This window comes from Alosa pseudoharengus, unplaced genomic scaffold (genome assembly GCF_046254945.1).
Source record: "Alosa pseudoharengus isolate Yale_2024_CS ecotype anadromous, Long Island Sound unplaced genomic scaffold, YU_APseudo_1.1 YU_APseudo_1.1_scf_3, whole genome shotgun sequence".
NCBI classification, from domain to species: Eukaryota; Metazoa; Chordata; class Actinopteri; order Clupeiformes; family Clupeidae; genus Alosa; species Alosa pseudoharengus.
The window spans coordinates 14,611,099-14,619,548 of NW_027468718.1; the positions used below are offsets into that span (position 1 = coordinate 14,611,099).

At 45.6% G+C, this 8,450-nt stretch overlaps 1 protein-coding gene across 1 annotated transcript in view; it reads left to right on the forward strand.

The window, feature by feature from the left end:
* The first annotated feature begins 455 nt into the window (after nt 1–455).
* The window catches only part of rev1 (REV1 DNA directed polymerase), a 29,736-nt gene continuing 21,741 nt past the window's right edge, over nt 456–8,450 (forward strand). The window contains exon 1 of the mRNA XM_076263256.1: nt 456–735. The gene's annotated coding sequence lies outside the window, so the exon portion shown is untranslated. The remainder of the gene's footprint in view (nt 736–8,450) is intronic.

An 8,450-nucleotide genomic window follows, 5' to 3' on the forward strand; every position in this document is an offset into this window, starting at 1 on the left:
TCCTCTAGGGGCCGCCGCTAGCTAGTGCAGAATGAATGGGAGTCTATGGGGCTAGACGGGTAAAATGTATCTTTATTATCGTCTTAAGCTTAGTTTTCTCTAGACTCAAACATAAATACATGCCTGTCAGTTGGAACAACCCAAAAAACTAGATAATTGCTTGAGATTTTGACGATTTATGGTGATTTTATTTTCGCTAGATCTTTGCCCAGATTGACGCTAATGCATTATAGAGGAGTGGATCACTGAAGCAAGATGGCGTCTCGATTGACGCATTCGTTCCAATGAACAGCAGTAGTCAAGGCGACATCTAGTGTATATGTCTATGGTCTCTTTTCACTGCGCTGCGTCAATTGCAGTGTGATCAAACCGCCACACGATGGCGATATGACAGTAGCTGTTGGAGGCGAGAGTTTTCACTAGCTGACCCGGCAGGAAGGGAGGAGGGTCCTGGGCAGAAAACAACGAGAGGAGGAGCTGGAGAATAGAGGGAAAGATCAGACCAGGCGGCTATGGAGAAAGAAGGGGAAGAGGGGTGAACGTGATCCTTGAGAAGCCACGAGAGCATGTCGAAAATCTGCAGATCAAAACCAATCACGACTGCAGCTTTGATCGACGAACCAAGACACGCTGAGAAACTGGAGGACATAAGCCGTTGATCCGCAGAAACGGCTGTTAACGTTAACGCTTCTGATTTGTTTGGACGTGAGAGAGCAAGTAGAAAACAGAGAGAAGGTGAGCAATGACTTCCATTTTCTGTGGTTCATAACACTGTAGACAGACTACAGGGAGTCGCAGACAGACGACGAATGTTGGTCCCGTGTAATTATGTAACAGAATGTCAACGTGATTGTAGCCAACGTTCATACTTTCTTTGTTAGTGCCATTGGGCCATGATTATGTTGAGCAATGCGAGTCATTTGCTAACCCCGCTAGCTAGCTACAATTGCTGTAATGAATGTGCTAAACTGGAGTGGGCTTAGTTGCACTTAGTATGACAACTGTCTGTATCACTTGTCTGTGCAAGCTAGCTGACTTTTCCCTTCTGGACACCCGCACGTTTCCGCTTTACTCAAGTTTTAGGTTCTTTTTTGCAGTTCGGCAGGTTTTAGTTGATGTTCCCCTCTTCTAGACTGTACTATGGGAGCTAGCTAACTCACAAGGGACCGTCTTGAAAGACACAGCATTAATGCGTGACACCAAGGGGGAGCATGTTTACCACTTTGAACCCGACTGACCCGAAAGGTTGTTTTCGTCGGATGTTGGTGTTGGGGGTTTACGTATAGCCTTTAAGCTTATGCCCCAGTCGTCTTTGGACAGAGAGCCATGTGATAACTGCCTATTGTACGTTCTGTGAAAGTAGAAGCTATCCCGTTCATTAGCAAAAGTGTTCGCGGGACAGTGCTCAACTCTCAGAGGGGTAAATAGTAGACCGACGAAATGCCCGCTGCAGCAGATTGCTGACCAGTGATCATGTTAGCCGATCCACAGACAGAACTCTTTTTTTAATGCACACTCTTGACCCAGAAGACCCCGCTGACAGGACTGGATTGAGCCGGTTTCAGTTTAGCCTATCGGGCATGCTTGTAAACATGCTGCTGTCTGGGACTATGCTCAGTGCAGTTATTTTGCGTTATTATGATTCTGTCGAGACTATCTGTATATCATGTTTATAATCATGTAACAATCATTGATATATATATACACAGATACATATGCAGTTTGCAAGTTTCACCAGACTATTGAGTTTATGTCCATCTTACTGATAGTTCAAAGTACAGGTTCAGTGTCTCAGGTAAACAACCTGACAGAACTGGACCATTTTTGCTCTGTTCGAGCCTGCAAATTATGTCATCTGAGTATTTGTGTGTGTGTGTGTGTGTGTGTGTGTGTGTGTGTGTGTGTGTGTGTGTGTGTGTGTGTGTGTGGTACTTTCACTTTTCATTTCTCTTCACACACTCACTCTTTTCACACTCACTGTCCAAGTACTTTGGACTTTTTCTGGAGCTTTCCTCCGGTCTCTCTGGAATCTGGAGCAAACCCAAACAGGTGCTATGGAACCCCTTTCCATCCCAACCCATTGGCTCACCAGTGCAGTGTGTGTGTGTGTGTGTGTGTGTGTGTGTGTGTGTGTGTGTGTGAGTGAGAGAGAGAGAGACCTGCGTTCCACCAGCTGTGGGATCATTTGGGCTTTCCCTGGGGAAGCATTTGAGCGCAACACAGCACTGCTCAGAGCTTCAGGACGGTCCGGTCCAGGGCTGGCAGGTGTCCAGCAGCAGCCGTAGTGGATGGATGAGTCAAAGGGCCTCTCCTGCAGCAGTCTCAGGTGGGGGAGTGGAGAACAAAGAGCGGCTTTGACCACTGATGCCAGGCGTCCCTCTCTTTGCCTGAACTCTCTGATTCACGTAGGGGATCCAAACAGGAAGTCCTCCTCTAAGGACTCAGTCTTTGATTTTTCCCACACACAGAGCGCCCAGTTGTTGCTCTGCAGCACACTAGGCCATTCAGCTGACTAAACTCACAGCATCTTAGTTAGAATACTGGGAGGTCTCTCTTACACTGTGCTGTATAGCTGTGGTTGGCTCCCTGGAAGTATGGGCATTGATCTGACGGTTGTCAGAGCAATGTTCTAATCTAGGCTACAGGTTCAGCCACTGAAACCAGGGTCCTCAGAGGAACGTTGCTCTTAAAATGTAAGTTCAGTGTAAATTGACCCATAGTCCTGTTGTTCAAGCTCACCACATGCAGCCCATGGGTCTGCTTTAAGCTGCCTGTCCATAACTTGGCCTATGTTGTCCCAAATTGTCTCATTCTTTTTCCTATGGGCTGCATGTGATGAGCTTGAACAACAGGACTATGGGCCAATTTACACTGAACTTACACTTCAAGCCTTCTAAAGGTTCAGCATGTGATCAGAAAGTGAGTTCCTGTGACTTATTATTATTATTATTATTATTATTATTATTATTATTAATAATAAACACTTTTGGCTGGCCAATGTCTTGAGTCACCATGTCCAGTACTTGTCCAGGAGATCATAGGGGCATGCCCAGACTGACAGGGACTGGGTACGGTTAGGTAGGGGGCAGTAGTGAGAGGCTCAGGCCATCTACTTGCCATCTCTCTCTCTCGTTCACTTTCCCTGTGCATTCACCGGTGACTCTCGATTGGGAAACGTTTCCACTTTGAAATTATTGATCCCGCCTTACCAATCACATTAATCAGAGATTCCTAATGTTATTTCGTACTTCACCTAAACTTTACGAACATAAAACGTAAGATGTTGGCAGCAGGTGTTGTTACTTCTCTTCATCACAAAAGGTTTTGGTTTCGTCTTCGCCTCTCGTCGCTGATTGGCCTGACATTTTCCTTGTCTGAGGGAAACGGTTATGAACTATGGTGTTCCAGACTAGATTTCCCTGAAAGAGAATCTAGGTGGGCGGGGCCAGGCTATTCACCTGTGCCCATTCAAATCAATGACCATTTAGGCATAAATGAAATGTGAATTGATGTACCTCACCAGTATGTTTTTGGACAGCGGGAATTAACCGGCCCTAAGAAGCTAAATGCAGTGGTAACAGCACTTGGTCACCCAAGCCAAGAAAGATACTAGGGCTCAGTCTTCATCAAATCTAGTTCTGGTAGCTGTGTGACCAGTTATCGTGTCCATCGTCCCTAAGAGGATGATGGTGAAGTTGTTGCTTTATTGCACTGAAAAAGCAGTACACCTGGTTCTACTGCGGTAATCTATTTATCACAGCCTTCACCCAAATTGATCAGTTGTATCCTCTGTTTTCCTTGCTTGGGTTGGATCGATCACACACAGCCACACCGGGTGTTTGCAGATAGGCCTAAATCGTCCCTTCACAGATGGTTTTCATTGCAGTGAATTTCAGTTTGCTCCTATTCAGATTATATGGGCGCAAAAGTGCCTCTGCAAAGTCAAAATAGGCAAAATAGGCAAAATGGGAAGCCACTGGACCGGTGGGGTTCCGTATCAGATCTGGTGCATTCCAGAATCAGCTTTAGTCTGACAAGAGAGTGCAGCAAAGATCAACAGTTCAGTGTCTGTCAGTCAGTGATTGGCTGTTCATCCCACTGTTCCTTAGGGCTAGGAATTATGGAGTAACTCAGGAATCGATACTGTCCAGATTGTTCATACTTGATTACCGATAATATCATGATACAGCGATTTTTTCAATACTCAATTCATTGCAAAAGATTAAACCATGATACATTACGATATAAATAGCATATGAAGTGCGTAGCGTTTTAGCTTAGTGCTTCTTAAAAACATAAAAATGACGTGGCAGCGTGTAGAAGATTAGCCTCATTGAACTGATAAGCGCCACCTTCAGGATACATGAAGTAGTAACTCTGATAAGTCAAATTGGCAGATAAGTCATCTTAGAATATGAATTTAATATTTTATTAAAAAATATTGATATTTGGAGCCATCATATTGATAATGCATCGTAAAATGAAGTCATACAGCATATTGCTGTATCAATATTTTGTCCCACCGCTATTTTATTTATCATGGGGGTTTGTGCTGAATCCTTTCTTTCTGTCATCATGTTAGATAGAATACTCTTCCTTTCATAAAGGCCTCTTTCATGTCTGCAAGCCCTACAGGGAGTGTTTGGAGCAACCTGATGACAGTTTTCCAAAGCACTACAGCCATCTGTAAATTGTTCAGTGGCATTTTTGATTGAATAAAATGTCCCTCTCTCTGATTTCAATGATTGGCAGATGTGATCCCTATATTTACGGGTATCATTTTAGGTGACAACTGAATATGTCTTTGCAGGAGAGATTGAGGCAAAACTTTGTAAAGTTAAGTGGATAATCACAATGTCTCTAAGTGGTATGGGCAAAAATCAGCACTTGAGCTTATAGTAGTGGTGTATCAATGCATCAACCTTATAGCAAACAATGTGGTTGCATCGAAGTGACTCATTAAGCATCGATGCATGTTTATTTTCACACCAACATTTTCTCCACATGAAATTTCTCTCTTACCCTCTTAAGCTGTAGATGGCGGCATGCAGGCTTGTTGCAGTCCACCGTATGTTTGAGTGTTTACACATCTGCTTCAAGTTCTAGCATCAATCTACTAGTTGTCGCCGTCAGAATAGTGGCAGGACTTTGGTAGCAAAGGGGTGGTAGATGTAGCCTTTTGAGAATGTGGACTTGCGTCATGATTTTTTCGGTTTCGTTTATTCGCAAGGATTGACCATTTTGGACGGTATACTGATCAGTTGCCATGGTTACCTTGACAGAGTAACAGACAGAGGAAGTTTGGGGGGGGGGGGCGACAAACTGTGTAGCCTTGCATTCTGCATTCCACAGTGAATGTTCGGTATTTGGCCTGTAATTTAGTGTATAATTTTTGAATCCATGAAAATGAACCAAAATCTATAATTTCCTATCGACAACAGATCCCAATATTGAATTGAATTGAATCGCATGGCTGCATATTTTGAAATATCGTTAAGAATGTAATTGATGGCTTAAATAATCGATATTGTATCAAACGTGATGAAACTTGGGATTGACTCCCCTAGCTTACAGCAAGGGGTACGCAACGGTTCCTCTTCCTCTCTGGAATGTTGTATACTTCAGCAATAGCCAAGCAACACAGTAGTCATTAGGTTGGCTGATTCATTTGGTCGATTTTTGCCATTTTATGATTAATCGGCATCGTTCACACACATACACACACACACACACATTAATAGGTGTGTTAGGAGCTGTACCTGCGTAAGCGCTTGTGTGGCAGGTGATAAGTATAAGTATAAGTATATATACTTTTTTGATCCCGTGAGGGAAATTTGGTCTCTGCATTTAACCCAATCGGTGAATTAGTGAAACACAAACAGCACACAGTGAACACACAGTGTGGTGAAGCACACACTAATCCCGGCGCAGTGAGCTGCCTGCATCAACAGCGGCACTCGGGGAGCAGTGAGGGGTTAGGTGCCTTGCTCAAGGGCACTTCAGCCGCGGCCCACTGGTCGGGGCTCGAACCGGCAACCCTCCGGTTACAAGTCCAGAGTGCTAACCAGTGGGCCACGGCTGCCCCATCATGGTGATGGTGAGTGGAGTCCCGGGGGCATGTCGGGACATGTCTGCAGAGAGCAGTGGTCCTGTGGAGACAGACGCCGTCGCAGCCTCCCTGACCCAAGAGCAGCCTCTCACTGGAGTACCACTCAGCACTGCAGTTCAGTTCAGCTTTATTCCAATGACAAATACATATTAGAATTGCCAAAGCATTGATGAAACCCAGGGCATAACAAGACCCCCCCTCTCTCTGCCTGTCTCTCTTTCTCCCTCTCACATTCTCTCTCTCTCTCTCTCTCTCTCTCTCTCTCTCTCTATCTGTCTATCTGTCTATATCCCATGTCTTTGTTATCTGTCTGTCTCACCACACACACTGCTGAGTGCAGTCTGACATGTCCTCACCACTGAAGCCATCATTGTCATGCAGGTTGGTGTGTCAGGCAGTCTGGCAGTGTGTGTGTGTGTGTGTGTGTGTTCTCTCCTGCCCCTGTGCTTAGCAACCCTACTGAAGACGTGTGTGTGTGTGAGAGAGAGAGAGAGTAAGCAAATCGGGTTAATGACAGGAGTCTGACCAGACAGAGACATACTGAGGAAGAGAGAGAAAGTGTGTGTGTGTGTGTGTGTGCGCATCTGTGTTTAATGTTTATGTATGTGAGAGCAAGAGAGCAGGAGAGTAAGCGAGAAAAAAGAGAGTGAATGAGAGAGAGGGGGGGGGTGGAGGCTGAGCGAGAGGTATCTATTTACCTGTGTGTGTATTTTAAGTGCCTTTCAGAATCCACAGTGGTCTTTGGTCGCTCAGACAATGTGTGTGTGATCATGCAGATGTGGTGTGCGCTACAAGAGGAAGGCTAATGAGAGCCACGGAGAGGGACTCAGACAGGATGGGTATGAATGAGTCAACAACGAGAGGGAGTCACTAGCTGAGTCTGCAGGAGAGTGCTGAGAGAGAGGGAGAGATGGAGCCTCTGTTACAGTATGTCAAGAAGTGTACTGTGTGTGTGTGAGAGAGAGAGAGAGAGAATGAGAGGCTCTGTAATGTAGTCAGAGAGAATGAGAGTGTGTGAAGAGGAGAGAGAGAGAGAGAACGAGATGTGTGTGGCAGTGGGAGAGAGGGAATGTGTGTGAGTGTGTGTGAGAGAGAGAGAGGAGGGAGAGGTAATTGGAAATTGTGATTTGACTGACCGATTTTGTGTGTGTGTGTGTGATGAAAAGGGGTTGAGTCTATACGAGGGAGACTAATGAGACTGAGGATGCTTGCGACGTGTGCTGCTGTGTGTTCCTTTGTGTGCGCCTGAGAGAGAGCGAGAGAGGAGGAAAAAACATGACCCTGACGAAAGCAAGGCGTGTAAACCGAGGCAGATATATATATGTATATGAGAAGTACAGAGAGGGGAGAAGAGGGAGAATGACATTGGGAGAGAGATTGACGGGGAAAGAGAGAGAGGGAGGTGTAGCAAGACGGAGAGAGACAGAGAGAGGAGACCTGAAGTGAATGGGCGAGTGAGAGGTAAGGAGGAGAGCGGGATAGAGAGAGAGTGAGAGAGGGAAAGAGAGAGAGAGAGTGAGAGAGGAAGGAGAGGGAAGGCTCTCCTCTCAGGCTGCTAAGCGGTGCAGTTTGAGGCAGCAGGCTGAGCGTGCAGTTCAACATGCCCACGATGCCTCTGGTCCAGACGGGCACAGAGCTCAGCCATGCCAGCCATGCCAAGGCCCTCACGTTACGTCATGTCCCGTAGTGGCTATTTATATTCACACTGGGCACAGATTGAATTTGTAACCTTGCAACTAGTGGATAAGAGTGCAGCACTGACAGTGAAAAGGGATAGGCTACTCACACATGTGTCTCTTGGTTTAAAGGGATAGGCTACTCACACATGTGTCTCTTGGTTTAAAGTCCCTGTAAAGAGATTTGGTTTGATGTACAATGTCAATAGTGTATGTTGATGCACAAAATGAGGGCCTATCTATTAGACAACGTTATGACTGGTCATATTTGTCATAGTCAAAATGAGAGGTAATGCTTTGCGCAATGATGGTCTTTTAGAATCTGCTTTTGGATTGGCTTTTCTGCTCGATTTTGTTTGGTTCCTGGCAGGGATGCTACAGGGTGAGGTCTGACCATAATGGTTTGCTCAACCAACTCTGGCTTCTGTCTTGAAGCTTGTTGGACAAGTGTTGCGGCAGATAGGGGCGTCTGATTATTGAGTGACTGATTTGTGTGTGTGTGTGTGTGTGTGTGTGTGTGTGTGTGTGTGTGTGTGTGTGTGTGTGTGTGTGTGTGTGTGTGTGTGTGTGTGTGTGTGTGTGTGTGTGTGTGTGTGTGTGTGTGTGTGTGTGTGTGTGTGTGTGTGTGTGTGTGTGTGTGTGTGTGTGTGTGTGTGTGTGTGTGT